The sequence below is a fragment of the Rattus norvegicus genome, chromosome 13 (assembly GCF_021556685.1).
Source record: "Rattus norvegicus strain SHRSP/BbbUtx chromosome 13, alternate assembly SHRSP_T2T, whole genome shotgun sequence".
NCBI classification, from domain to species: domain Eukaryota; kingdom Metazoa; phylum Chordata; class Mammalia; order Rodentia; family Muridae; genus Rattus; species Rattus norvegicus.
In genome coordinates, this window is record NC_141546.1 from 16,241,177 (window position 1) to 16,256,365 (window position 15,189).

Consider the following 15,189-nt stretch of genomic DNA (forward strand, 5'->3'; position numbering starts at 1 on the left):
TTTACAGACTATGTCAAGTGAGGATTATAGTGTCCCTCACTTCAGGTAGCTGTAGATGCCAGAGTAAATTCTGCACAGCCATTCCCCTTTTCAAATAACAGCATAATCATTGATCATATTTCTCTTCTATTTGGTTTGTTAACAGTCTTCTGTTAATTCAAGGTCTCATATCTATTTATTGTCATGATCAATCAACATTTTCACAGATCTTGTGAAATCCAATATACTAGAAAAATCCAGTTTTATATTCTTTTTATATAAAACATGCAGTTTTATATTCTTCTTCTTAAAACATGTGTCTGGGGGCTTTAATAATAAGCAGCAATAAACTATAGAGAGGTACTTTGTGATTATTCTGTTACTTCTAAAATTAAAGCTATTATAAAATAAAAATTACATCATACAATATGTTTATTATAAAAAAATATATTAACAACATATCTGTGTTACATGGATTCCTCCTATTTGGAACCCCATGGTTCTGTCATGATAAAATTTAACATGCCTAATGTTAGATAAATACACTTAATAAGATATTTAGCTGCTGTGCAATATAGAGTGGAAATATACCTCAATTGCAATCTCTGTTTTACTGGCAGGCTAGAAAGGACAATAATAGGTATTTGACCTCTGGTCTGAGATATCACTCAGATTAGAACTTCTTAAATAGTGTCATCTGGTCTCATTTAATCAAACTCCTAAGTCATACCATAGATTCTTGTGTCCAAAAAGTAGATTTATAAATTATTTTTTACATTTTAGAGTGGTGTAAATATATATTCAGAGTTAGCCAGTTCCCACAGGAAAAGACCAAAGAATATACTGAGTTGTTTAATATACTAAAAATCTGCAATGGGGAAATTTCCAGAGGATTTTATTATTGGTAGATAATTGCATTCTTACCATAGATTTATAATATTCACATTATGGCTGGAGTCCTTCTATCCTGACTTTGCTTTAATTATGCTTAATTAAAACTTACAACTTTTATAATTGGGTAACCATTAATTTTTCCCTGTAGAATAAATGTCATGTTGGAGACAGAGTATGAGAAAATCAAATATGCATATAACGAGATACACACAAAACAATAATAACAGCAACACGAAGTTAATTAAAAAATTATTTTTTTAAGGAAATTGCACACCTACAACTTAACAACTATAAATCTCCACCAGGAAAAAAATCTGGGCATACAATATGTCTTCAAGGTTACTGTTACTTATGACTCCTTGAAATGTAGTGAAAATACTTTTAAAATTTCTAACAAATTGAATTAAAAGGTGACCCTTGGAAAGGAAATGTCTTATTTATCAAAGCATATATATGAATGGGAACAGATATTGTACATCAATAGCAAATCCAATATCTATACTTGATGAATAAAAATTGTGCAGAACAAACAGCCTTGAGAAGCTGGGAAATAGTCATTATTGCCTTGCTGGGTTTGCCACGTAGGCATCGATGACCAGTAATATGCATAGAATCAGTGATTATTGAAAAATATCAGAAGAGTAAACAGTATTCCTTAAATGAAAAAGAGAAATGTGACTCTAGAATACTTAGCAAACAGCACTCACCCACTTGCTACGTTGCTTGAAAGTGAGGGATGCAATGGTCACTTGAAATTTGGAAGATCATTATTACCAACTTTTATTTTTTTAATGTCCAGAGGAGGCTTTGTAATTGCTGTGGATATGAGAGACTGATGTCTTGAACCTATGAAGTCTACCATTTAATCAGTATCCCTCAATTCAAACATTTGGATCAGCAATCTATTCATTCTCTCCATTTAACAGAATGTATTAAGAGAAAGCACAGGTCAGACCAACACCTTTACATTTACCCCTAGTGCTCCAGAAGGTAGAGAAAGAAGTTCAGTATTGAAGCTTACTTTTCATGACTAAGGCTCTTGGGTCTTTTTCTTGGTCAACAGGGGAGAATAGCAAAGAGAAGAGGAGAAGAGAGAAGGAGGAAAGCGCAACAGAGGAAGGAAGGGGGAGAAGGCAGAACAGAAAATTTAAATTACCAGACTGCAATGTGCCTCGATATATCATCTAAAATAGTTTACTAGCTTTTCCTGAGGAGATGGAGAGGGTGCCCTCTTTTACCCTTCTTTACAATACAACCTTTAAGAAAATATTACAATTACAAATTGTGAACTTTCCAATTGTTGGATAACAGAAACACTGACTTTATTTCAAGAACTATCTACTTCCCTTCCTCCTGGAATGCAAATTCTGTCATAAAAGCTTCTAAGAATTAACAAATAAGGTAGAGGGTCCTCTGTAGCAAGTCTTCTCGGTTTCTTTCTTTTTGTTTTTCTGATACTGTTAATAGGAATTACAAAAGTAAAATAAAATTGTTCAAATCAGGATAACTTTTCAGAGGTTCAGTGAAGGAATGAGGGACCAAATACAGAAACTTACCACAGTAACCCTTGGTAAGCCACGCTTGCAAAGAACACAGATGGGAGTTCCCTTGTACTGCCCGAAGAAGCAACTGAGCAATTGAGCTTTAATCTCTCACAGCTTCAGTGATTTCAGTTTGACACAATGGATTCCATAAATACTTCATGCAGGAGAACAATTTCTAGAAGTCAAGAATTCCTGCCTATAGAATTAAGCTTTCTATGCTTGCAGGAGTCCAAATGTGGTAATCACCATGCAGATTCATTTCTTCACTGGCAGGAGGGTTTTGAGGGTGGAATGTGTACTAGAGCTCCCCCTCCTGTATTACGACAGTCATTGATCTCCTGGGGTAATTACATTTGGCCTGCAATTCTTAGGCCCAAACTCCCAAACCCTTTACAAGGAGGATCCTTAGTTACAAACTGCTCCCAGTTGAAACCTTATGCGTATGGCAGTGGAAAGAGCAATGTCCTCAGGATGGAAGTAAGGGTAGAAGTGTTCCAGAAACATTTCAAATCCTTAAGAGTGGCAGTCTCCCATTATCAGGTAGCTTGGTGGCTTCCCTTTGAGGCTTGTTCAAGGTCCACACTAAGATTCCAATGAAGGGCAGGCAGTTCAGCAGAGCAAACTCATTAGAGCTCTCCAAATTTTTGTGGTGGTTGGAATCCTTAAACTACACTGATAAGGTTTTCACCCAGCCCTTTACTTTTACACAGAACATTTACTGTTGGGCAGTGGGTAATTACTGAGAGAAGCGGCCTTACTTTCCTGGCCCCAGCTCCAAGTACAAACAGTTTGTCTCGATTAATCCAAAACACCACAAGTCAGACAGCATCACAGTAAAAACGGTATTCAGTCTTAGTACAGAATTCATTTCCCCCCAGTGAGTGATCGCGTCCAATAGAATCCCAAATTTGTGGGCATCAGCTATTGTAGGGAGTCTTATTGGATTTGGGCCTGGCCGCTTTGTGACTGTATGGCTCAAAGTGCCTACGTGACTCTGAGCTGTATGGTCACAGAAAGTCACCTCTCCATAAAGTCTTGAGATTGTTGGACAAAAGCCTCTCCCATGAATTTACTGCATAAGAAGATAACAATCACGGAATGCTTCAGACTGAGCAAATACCAGATGTCTCCTGAGCAAACACCAGGTGTCTCCACCACATGACCTCTTCACCTCCTGCTATCAGAGTACCCTCGTCCCTCCTTCCTTTGTGTTTCACAAAGGTCACTCCCCTTACCTGAAAGCCTTAAAAGCTGTAACGCTCACCCTAATAAACTGGATCTTGACAACAGAACATTGATTGGTCTTCTTCTTTTCTTCACCCCCACTGACCCACAGGTGGAAAGCCTCTTCGGGACCCTGAATACCTGGGCCCGCTGGATGGGCCAAACTATGAATTTTTCCCCCTTTCTCATTTCTCTTCCTCTATCAATGTTTCTTCTCCCCACAGCCTGAACCACTCTCACTCCCTGGAATGCCCTCTTCTTCCCTCCATCTTACCTCAGAGCTTCCTTGGAAATGGTAGCTTCGATCGAGTTTATAGTTTCTGCAACTGTCACTCTCTGTTCTTCCCTTCCTTGCCTGCCTCCTCTTCTTCCTGATTCCCTTCCTTTTAGGGTCAGATTCAAACTCTAGGGCAGTTTTTGGCACCCATTTCCACCAGTAGACAAAAACTCTTCATTGTACTCTAGAGCTGTATTCAGCACAAGAATTGCGGACCTTTCATTACAGGAATTCTCTGTAGGGCCCCTTCCCTGGCCAAGCCAGCATAGTCACTGGCCTGAAGGAGTGGCCTGGGCTGTCTTTGGTCTAGGGCAAGTCCCCAGCAGACAGCTCTGCCTGGTGAAGCAAGAAAAAGAAAGCTCTCTTGCCCTCTCTCTACCTTCCTCCCTCTCTCCCTCCATCCCTCCTCCCCCTCTCTCTGTCTGTCTCTTCCCTTTCCCTTTCCCTCTCTCTCCCTGTCTTGCCATTCCATCTATGCATCCTAGCTCCTGAGCATCTCTATCTACCTGTCCATTCTCTTTTTCTTTCTCCCAAATTAGGGACATTTAAAGCAGGTTTTTGAACAATACTGCTGAAGCAATGCCTAGAGTAGTGGAACCCTAGGAGGAAGTATTTTCCCATGGAGAACTTGGCAATGATCGAACCTGATGCCTAATGCCTTTTTCTTCAATTATCAGGAGATGGGCAAAGAAGGCTTAAATTGTGTGATTCAATTTCCCCTGCAGATAGGTCATGAACTGATATTGATCTAACTGGGAATTCTAGTTTAGCTATTCAGGAATATGAAAGCTCCACAGTTTTATGACCTTCCACATCTGCGTGTCTCTTTGGTTGCTGTTGGCACATTCATTCTTCAAGTACTTCAGGGTATTGGTGCTATAAGTTCAAAGAAGACAAGGCAGTTCTCTGGAATAAGAAAGCAAAGTTTTAAAACAAAATTTAAAAGTCAGAGGCTGGAGAGGGAGTAGAGAAAATTGGTTGTGAGGATCAGATGTGAGCCCATGGCCTGGTTGGCTGTTCATGTATTACATAAAAGAAAGGTTTTGATTGTTTTTGTTTTTTTTTTTTTTCGAGTTCTTAATTAGAGTTCTTTCTTCTTGACCTTCTGGCATGCATATGGGGACTTTCTGCTTGCCATAGATAAACTAATTTTGTGTTAGTGAGAAGCAGCCTGTCATATGTTAAAATGAGAAACCATCAATGGTGTCTTCTATGTAAACTTTATCATCAAGCTAGAGTCTACAGGCTCTTTCCACATCAGAAGTTGATGCTTCTCTCTCTTACCTGTTTTTCATTTCTGGCATTATTTAGCACACACATTTATTTTTACATCATAGACTCCTAACAGTCTTTGGTCTCACCTGCTGGCTCTGCAACTACTAAACATTGACTGAGTTTAAAGTAGCCTTTGCATAAATCAGGACCTTAGACTTGCAGGCTGGGAGGTCTGGCTCTTATCACTGGAATACTGAAAGACAGTTCAATGAAATTTGGGACTACTGATCATCATTTCATAATAGAAAGAATTATGAAAGTCCTATTAGTTATTAGAAAATAGCATTCAACCTATACTTTAGCTGAAAACAATTATGAGAGTAGATGCATGGTTCATAGGAAACTCAATACAAAGTGGTGAGGTACAACTATAGACAGGGACTTTGACTCCCAAAATATCAAAGCTGGTAGACATACCCTTTTCTGACCAGTTGAGATAGAATTGTAAAAATCAAAATTGTAAAGGGATGCTAAGTCTCTTTGCTTGGGCTGGTCTTCCCCTACAACCTTTGTAAAGATAGCCCCAGAGAGGCTGCAATTCCAGTCACTGTTCTTTGGGAGTCGTAGGTTCAATGTTCTATTCTGGCTAGTGTAATAACACTTGAATGGTATTGAATATATATACCCATGACGATTTATTCATTTTGTATATTCTATGTAATATTTAGACTTTTTCTATTTCTTAGGATTATTATATTTTTAATTTTCCATGTATGTGTATACATGATGTGTGTATATATGAATGCATATATGTATGTATGTATGTATGTATGAATATATGTATGTATGAATGTATTTTTAGCACATGCAATCAGTGTCCACATGGACCAAAAAAGGGTGTCAGAACTCTTGGAAACGGAGTTTCAAATATTTCTGAGCAGCCTAGTGTGGCAAGTAAACTACTTTTTAAAGAAATGTTATAATCATTTGCTTTTATTCAGTGTGTTCTTAGGTAGGAGACATACTAATTAGTACAAATGTAAAATTCCAATCCCTTTGATATTTATAATACCTAATTTAATATCTTTTATTAATTTTTATTTATTCACTTTACAACCCAATACTAGTCCTTCCTCTTCTCCAAGTAATCCCTCATCTCAGTACTCTCCCTACTCCCATTAGAAGGGGAAGCCTTCTTTAGGTTTCAATCCACACATACACGTCCCTCAACACCCCTCACACCACACCTTATCATCAAGTTACTTCATGACTAGACACATCTTTTACACCTGAGATCAGACAAGGCTGTACATTTAGGGGTGCAGGATCCATAGGAGGCAGGTAGGCAACATGCTCAGGGATTGAACCTGCTCCAGTTGTTTGAGGGACCTGCACAAATACCAAGCTGCTTAACTGCTATATATGTGCAGGGTGGCTAGGTCTAACCTGTGCTTCCTCTTTCATTGGTGATTCAGGATCTGGGAGCCCCCCAAAGATCCAGGTTGGTTGATTATGTTGGTTTTCCTGTGGATTCCCTGTCATCTTTTGTTCTCTCAATCTTTCTCCCAAACATTCTCCCAGACTCCATGATCTCCACCTAATATTGGTGTGCGTCTCTGCATCTCTTTTGATTGGTTGGTGGGTGGAGTCTGTCAGACAGTAGTAACAGCTTCCTATCTGCAAGCTGAACAGAGTATCATTAATAGTGGTGGGGATTGATTTTGCTCAGGGAATGGGTCTCAATTTGGAATAGTCATTGATTCAATATTTGCTCAGACTTTGCTCTATCTTTTTTCTTGCACATCTTGTAGACAGGACATATTTTTTGGTCAAAGGGTCTGTGGCTGGATTATGTTCCTTAATCTTCCACTGGGAATCCTGTTTGGCTACAGGAAATGGCCATTTCAGGATCCATATTCCAACATGTATCTTTTATAAGAACAGTAAGTGTTTTAACAACTGAGCTTTCTCTTCAGCATCAACTCTTGATCAGTTTTTAAAGGAATAAAATTTTATAGACATAACTTAAAAATCTTTCAATCTTTTTACCTCAAAGCATTATACACATTTTTGACTGTAAAAAAAGGTTTTTATTATGTATTATCCCTATACATTATAATTTTATGAGCTTTATTATCATTTATGTCCTTATATATCACACTATTATTTTGATTATTTTTCATCAATATAGAAATGATGAAGCCGGGAATAAAGTACAGTTGGTGAGTTGTTTATCAAGGATGTTTTGTGTTCAATTCAGAGTTCTATAAAGCTGAGTGAGGGTGCTGGGTCTAGGGCTGCATACCTATTAGTCAGCCACTATAGATGTGGAGGTAAGAGGATCAGAAGTTCAAGGTTATTTTTGGCAACAAATGGAATTCCAGGCCAGAAAGGTTACTTAAAGATCAACTCCCCTACCATATTTATGACTTTTCTATCTATCAATTTATTTGTCTTTCTATGTATCTAGGTATCTAAGTATGTATGTATGTATGTATGTATGTATGTATGTATGTATCTATCTATCTATCTATCTATCTATCTATCTATCTATCTATCATCATCACCTATTATCTCTGTAATAGAAAAATTATCAAACTATTTTATTTTCCCCTTTCTAATTTGTTTCTTGTCAGTATTGAAATTTACAGTTTCAATGCATAAATCCCCACTTGTTTCATTTTACCCATGATATTTTGTGTTTCATGTTATAAATATGTGAATGTTTACTCAAGCCCCAAGTTATTTCCATTTTTGCTCTCAATTTAAACTATACATTTCTGTATTTACTTTGCAATCTGTGTCACATTTAGTAGTGAAAATTTTGCATTCTTAGGAGATGTCTTTCTTTCTTGTGGCCATTGGAGCCATACTTGATGGAGGCTAAGGGAGCATGGAGCCCAAGGCAGACAGGTGAACCTGGACTAAGGTCCTATGAAGCTGGTGTTGATGCAACAAAGATTTTAAGACAATGAAAGAGCAAAAAGCAAAGAGGAAGAGTCCCAAGTCTTTCAGTGCCTGGTCTACTCAGGTTGTTAATGCCAAAAAAGAAAGAAAAAAAAAAGCCATGCCAGCTAGTAAAAGCAGAGGATTTTCAAATCCCACATCCCAGTCAACTTCCCAGAGGCCAAAGTTAAAAAGTGTGTAAGAGAAGAACAAACCTCCAAGAGGAGAGGGCAAGGGTGCTCTGTTCACACCCATCCAGCACTCCTTCCTCACTCCTTCCTCACTGAAGTCTCTGATGTCCAGAAGATGGAGCGTGGGCTTCTTAGTCTTCTAAACTATTTCCACTCTATAAAGCTGCAGGCGTTTGGAAATGAATGTTCCATAGAACAGATGGAACATGTCCGGGGAATACAGGAAAAAATTAGCTCGCTTGAATTTGAAACTCTACAAGGAGTTCGAGGAACTTCCGGAGGATGAGCGGAAAGCAGCCAGTGATGCAAACCTGGACCGACTTCTGTCTGAAGGGGCTGAAATGCTGACTCAGCATCTAAAAGTACTTGCTGCTTGCTGTTGCAGAAGACCCAGATTTTGTTCACCGCACCCACATGGTGACCCTTGAACCTCTATAACTTCAGTTCTGGGGATCTGAAGCCATCTCTGATTTCTGAGGGCACCAGGCTCACATATGTTAAAAGAAATGATTTCTTCTATACAGAAACTGCATTTGGCAGATGGACAGGACGTTCCCAATGCATCCTCAGCTAAAGCAGTCTCCAGCCTTCCCTGAGACTTGAAGAGTAGCAGCAGTCATTATGTTTCTAGCTGAGTTCGGTAGCAGAATCATCTTCTGCAACAAACTATCATCGTGAGAATGCAAGTGCAGTGATCATGTTCATAAGCCGCTTCTAGTCTATGTGCTCACTGTAATCCACTGCTGGGGAGGCTGTGGCCTGCCTGTAAGTCTCATCAGGAAGTGGGATACAGAGATATGCTGCTGTGTTTTCTTCTGTTTCCTTAAGGGTTATAATTGAAATGCATCGTGCTAAACATTCAGTCAGGCTGAAGGATTTGTCCTTGCCATCAGCACACCGACCCAGTGCTGGTCACAGGGTGGTGGTGCATAGGTGTCCTGGAGCTGTCCAGTTTCAGTTTAAGTCAGACAATCAGTACACATGCAGATGTGTTTCCCAATGTCCAGTGACAAATATTTGATCAGTACTTGTGAGATTTGCTATTTTTAATAAAGTGATTGTTTAAAAAGAAAGAAAGAAATGTCTTTCTTTAGTGTTTTGTGTCTCTTCAGTATCACAGAATATTGTGGCTTCAATTCATGTTCATTCTTTTGCTAAAAGTGTGTGGGATTTTCCAGAAAGAAACATACTTGGTTGTTCTTTATTTTTCTTTTTAAAGAAATCATAAAGGTTGTTATAAATAAAAGTAGTGTTCCTCAATAGCATCACAACTTCTATGTATCTCACAGTACAGTTTAGCTAAGTAAAATATTTTAACAGAGAGAGATTTAACAATTCTTTCTAGTAGAATCATTTAATATGAACCATCAAGGCAAGAGAAATATGCTGATGAAAATGTTAAAACTATGCAGTAACCTGTCACAATGGACTCCATAATGGTGATATATCTTCAAGCTGTTGATAAACACCATCACTCCCTGTTTTAGGTGGCCATATGGAGTCCTAGTGTATAGTATATAAATTACCCCTAATTTTCAAACCTATTTACACTTGTAGCTTTTTTTTTTTAATCTCAAACACCTGTTCGTGAGCAACTTTTATCTTTAACAGCAGACATTTGTCTAAGATTTGCCAATACTTCAGCAAGCTTATTGTGCCTCAGACTGGTGAGAGACAAACAGCTGTTCCTCAAAAGTACTGTAAACAGTGACATCTTCTGAAGATCTTAAATATAGTAGAATATTAATAAATATTTTCAGACAGACTGTTTTTTGCCTATTGTACTCTTTTCTTTCATAAGGATTATAGTCTGATTGATGCAGCTGCCTCAAGATAAATTTAGGTTGAATAATTTTGTATTTCTTTCCACATTCTGCTCATAGAATAATTCATACCTGTACAGCATCTGACTTTGAAGAGGCTCACATGTTTGACACAATCACTGGATGCTTAATATTAGTACAGAGTGAGATAAATGGACAAAGAAGACTTCGAATGTGTACATTTTACAAAAATTCATCAAGGCATCTTCCTATATCAAAACCTTGTTCAAAGTTAAAAAAAAATGGAATGGCAGAATGAGCCTTATGAGGTGTATAAAGGGCATGCAAGCTTGAGGACTTGACTTCAGTTCTGCGGCTTTTTTTTTTTTTTTCGTTTTCCAATGTCACGTTTAATGTTCTCACCACTGTACTTCAAATCTACATTGTACAAAGTGACCAGAAAGTGTGCCACGGTAACTGACCAACCTCTGAGATTGTACCTTTCATACCAGTGTCTTCTCGGGCTCTTTTGATACTAAACACGTTTCTCACTCAAGTGAATTGAAATGCTTCGGTTGGGAAGATTCTCAGGAGCTTCATAAAACAACAACAACAACAACAACAACAAAGATATTGCACCATCTTTGTTTAGTAATTCAATGTTTGTTTCTTTCACAGCAAATAATTACTTCATTGAAGTTAAAACTTCCAAATATAACTTAATAGTCTTCAAATTCAGCTCAGATCACTCAAGATGAAAATACTCTGCTAAATACAGATAACTTACAATAACTTTAACAGTTAATTGTCCGTAACACACACCAAGCTTTTTCCTAGACCAGTTTTAAGACGATCCGTTAGTACTCCTCGTACAGGTGAAAAACGCTCTTCAATTTTCTTGTCTTTTTATTTTTAATATAAAAGTTGGAAGGGACATTCAAGTTTCAAGTCTCCACATTGAACTTAAAAAAAAAAAAAAGTCATCATCAGCGTGTGGAGGTAACAAGCCGAGCTGTGTAACTCCAGGAGATAGAGGCCTTCGATTGGTGCTCCTATTTACATATGCACAGAGTTCAGTGTTCCAGCAGGAAAAAGAATTTGTCAAAAAGTAATAAGTTATTTACTACTGTGACATTTCAAGACTCCCACAGCTTTGCCTAAGGACACAAACACATTTGACATGATTCCCTATGTGCCTTTGTGGCTGTAATTTTTTTTAACTTCTTTTTGTCTTTTATTTCTTATTTTTCACTGTCCAGTGCAGGAAAAGTCTCACAGAATTTCACAGACCTAGAATGTGCAAGCCAGTTATACAGCAGTGCTGGGATTTTTCTGAAATTAGCCCAGAAATGAATTATTTACACAGGAAAGATGCATGCTTGGGTCTCTCTCTTTTTTTTTTTTATGTAAGAAAGAGCAGAAAAACTTCTAATAAAAATAGATTTAATATATATATATTAAATATATAAATTTAATATATATATTAATAAATATATATAATTATATTATATTATATAAATATAATATATTTATAAATATAATTATATTATATAAATATATATATAATATATATATATTAATAAATTTAATATATATAAATATAATATATATATATTTATACCGGGTAAGGGAAACAGAGGGTTAGTCTCTCCTAGTCACATACTCATTCTCTCTACGCACAGCATTGGAGGTGAGACAGCACACGTCACCAGCATGGCTCTAATGAGAAGCCAGTTACAGGGCCTGATCATTAGGTGGCCCCTCCCCTCCCATCCTCCAGGCGCAGCCACAATCAGCTCACGTGGCTCCATGATTGGTTACTGGCAAACTTTCTAGATTCTTTAGTTTTAGAAAATCCTTAATCTTTAGGAATGGCTCAAATATCAAAATGTATGACTGTCCTCTGTGTGAGTGTATACATGTGAACAATCTTACTTCATTAAAAAATATTAATAATAAAATAAAAACATAAACCCCAAATGCCCAAATTTGGTTCAATTTTCGTTTGTTCTGAGGTGAGCCACAACAGCTGCACTGAATTCTTTAACCATGTGCAACTCTGGGTAAAATAGTTTTTTTCTTCTAAAAGCACAACAACTTTACAAGATTAAAAGTCTAGTAACATTTCTAAATATTATTCATATCATACAAGTAGTGGTTGTTAATTTAAAACTTCATTAGTAAAATTACAGTACAAGCATGATTAACCCTCCAGAATTGCAAACCCCAGACTCCAGTGAAAGCTACATTACATCTTCAGTAGTACAGTGCCTTCCACAGTCACTCCCACACCAGAGGAGACGGTGGCATCTCAGACGGCTGAGCGACGGTGGAACTGATAAAGCTCTTAAAGGCAGCAGACTGCGGGTTAATGCAGAGAGGTACTCTGTTTCCTTTCTGCTGTTCCAAAATGAACTGGTGGATAATTTCTTTAACTTGTCGGACAGAGCTGAGGTTCTTCTCAAAGGTGTCATCAAATTTGGGGTTGGTGACAGGCTCAAAGTCACTGGTGTAGACTCTTCCCGTCGAGGTGGAAAAGCAGCACTTACACATACATGTATGGTATCTCAGCCGCCCTTCATCTAGGTAGGGGTGGGCTAAGGCATCCTTAGCGGATATTCTTTTTGATGGATCAAAGACCAACATTCTGCAAAGCAGGTGAACGGCTTCATGTGTGGCCTGGCTGGAAAGGGTGTAGAGTACAGGGAGAGATGGCTGCTGAATGGGACTCTGCGCCTGAAACAGTATCCTTCGGCCCAGCAGCTCTGCAAAGATGCACCCCACAGACCAGATGTCAATAGCATTGCTGTAATGGCGGCTGCCCATGAGGATCTCCGGAGCCCGGTAATACTGAGTAACAACTTCCTGAGTCATGTGACGGGATTCATCCAATTCTTCCACTCTGGCCAATCCAAAATCACAAATCTTTAGAACACAGTTGCTGTTCACAAGGAGATTCCCCGGCTTAATGTCGCGATGTAAAATGCCAGCTGAATGGAGATATTTCAAACCTCGCAAAATCTGATAAAGAAAAACTTTGACATGATCTGAGCTGAGTGGCTGAGGAGAGACGATAATTTTATGTAGATCACTCTGCATCAATTCTGTGACAACATATATTTCTTCAAAATAGTCAATGTGTGGAGGCTGGAGTATGTCAAGGGCAGAGAGTACATTATCATGTATAAAAAAACACAACATCTTCAATTCCCGGAAGACTCTTTTGCAAGAGACCAGATTCTGGAAGACGTTGGGCATCTTTTTGAGTGCTACTCTCTTTCCATCTCTTGGATCTGTTACTGACCAGACAACACCAAAGGCTCCATATCCAATAGGTCTATCCGGCTCAATGTCCAGCTGCTGTTGCGGATGATGCGAGTGCTGATGATGGTGCGCCTTAACTGTAGCAGCTGCAGCAGCCTGTACCTGAGCTGGGGCTGCTGCAGCTAGCCCAGGAGCCTGACCAGGTGCCGGTGATGGGAAATATGGCTGTTGTTGCCCAGGGTTTAACATGGCTGCGGCCGCAGCTGCCGCTGCGGCTGCCGCAGCTGCCGAAGACGTATGCTGCTGTACAGGGTGTACAGCAGCAGCCGACCCCGGATGAAGGTGGTGTTGAGGGTGGTGGTGGTGAAGGTGAGGAGGAGGAAGGTGTGGAAGGTGGTGGTGATGGTGGTGGTGGTGACCTGCTGCTGCTGCAGATGTACCGCCATTGTAAGCCGCCATCATTTTTGCGTTGGCTCGTGTGCCACAAAGAGACATTCAAAAAAATGCCCTTTGATTGGAAAGCAAACTGGGTCAAGCTGTCATTTGGCCATTTAAAAAAATGAAGAAAAACCACTCACTCCACCTCAAAAAACATAGAGTGGAACTGGCTTTATGTCTTCATCAGTCAATCCAGACAAGTTGGAGGATCTTGGGTGTTCGATTTTTGGGTGAGAGTGTGGAAGGGTGTGGGTTGTCAAAATAAAAGTTAAGAACATAAAATAAGAAAAAAAAGGAAAAGAAAAAGGGAAAAGGGCCCCTTCCCCCCAGGATTCCTGCTACAAGTGGATACTAAAACTCCATTCTTAATGGGGGGGGGGGGTTCCAACTTTGAATGTGGGAATAAAGGCCAAACCTCCTGACCCCCTGAACTCCACACACGAAAAAGATCTGGTAAGACGCCACCCTTGGAATCTTGTAAGAGGGTTGACTCATCTACCCCTTCCATTCCCACATCCTTTTCTAAACACCTCCCACCTCCTCAAAAACACAATTAAAAAAAAAAATCCAACCACTCTAAATCAAAAAAGATGAGGGGAAATTATCAGGGAAACAAGCGTCTAGCTTCCCTCCCCTCGAACTCTCAGGCCTTCCTACATCTCCCCCTACTCCGAGTCTGGTTGACCTGACTGAGGGGGTTTGAGGAGATGTACCAAACTTTCCTGGGCAGAATGAGCCAGGGAAGGAGGCTGGAGGAAGAGAGTGAGGCGAGGAGGCGACAGGCAGGACAGAAGAGGAGAGAGAGAACGCCGGCAAAAGTGAAGGGAAGAAGGTGCAGGGAGGGAATGAAAGAGCGGTGGGCAGCACTCGGACGCCCAGACACAGGGAACCGCCCCGGAGGAGGTTAGGGTCCCGGGGCCAAAGAATAGGAGCCCCGGGAACCGGGCGGGGGACGGTCGGAAGCAGGCTGACTCCTGCCCCCGCCGCCGCCGGCTGCTTGTGCTGAGGAGGGGTGGGGGGGAGAGCGGGTGGGTCCCCCGCGCGACGGCCCCTGCAGGGCTCAAGGCTGCTCCGTCTCCCCCCCTCCCCCCCACCCGGCTTCCGTGCCCACGGTTGCTTTCTCCACAGCCGCCGTGACCGCTTTCTCTTCAGCCGCCGCCTTCTCAGCCGCCGGTGCCGCCGCGGCCGGACTCACCTCCCCTAGCAAAGCCGGATAGAGCGGAGCCAGCGGTGGACATGCGCAACTAGCCAGTTCTGCGGCTTTTTAAATAAAAATCCTGGTGTTATTTAGCTTATGTGCAATTTTAGTCTTGGGGGGAGGGGAACAGGTTGAACTTACATGTTCATTGTCTCTCCATTTAACCAAGCATTAATGTCTGACTTCAAAAGGAAGACTGTCTCAGAAGGTAAATAATATTATAAGAAGACATGAGGCAGATCTTCCTGGTTGCTAC

At 40.0% G+C, this 15,189-nt stretch overlaps 2 pseudogenes; one reads left to right on the top strand and one right to left on the bottom strand.

The window, feature by feature from the left end:
- Positions 1-8,104: 8,104 nt before the first annotated feature.
- On the top strand, positions 8,105-8,708 carry Ccdc28a-ps1 (coiled-coil domain containing 28A, pseudogene 1; annotated as a pseudogene).
- Positions 10,425-14,951, bottom strand: Nlkl1 (Nlk like 1; annotated as a pseudogene).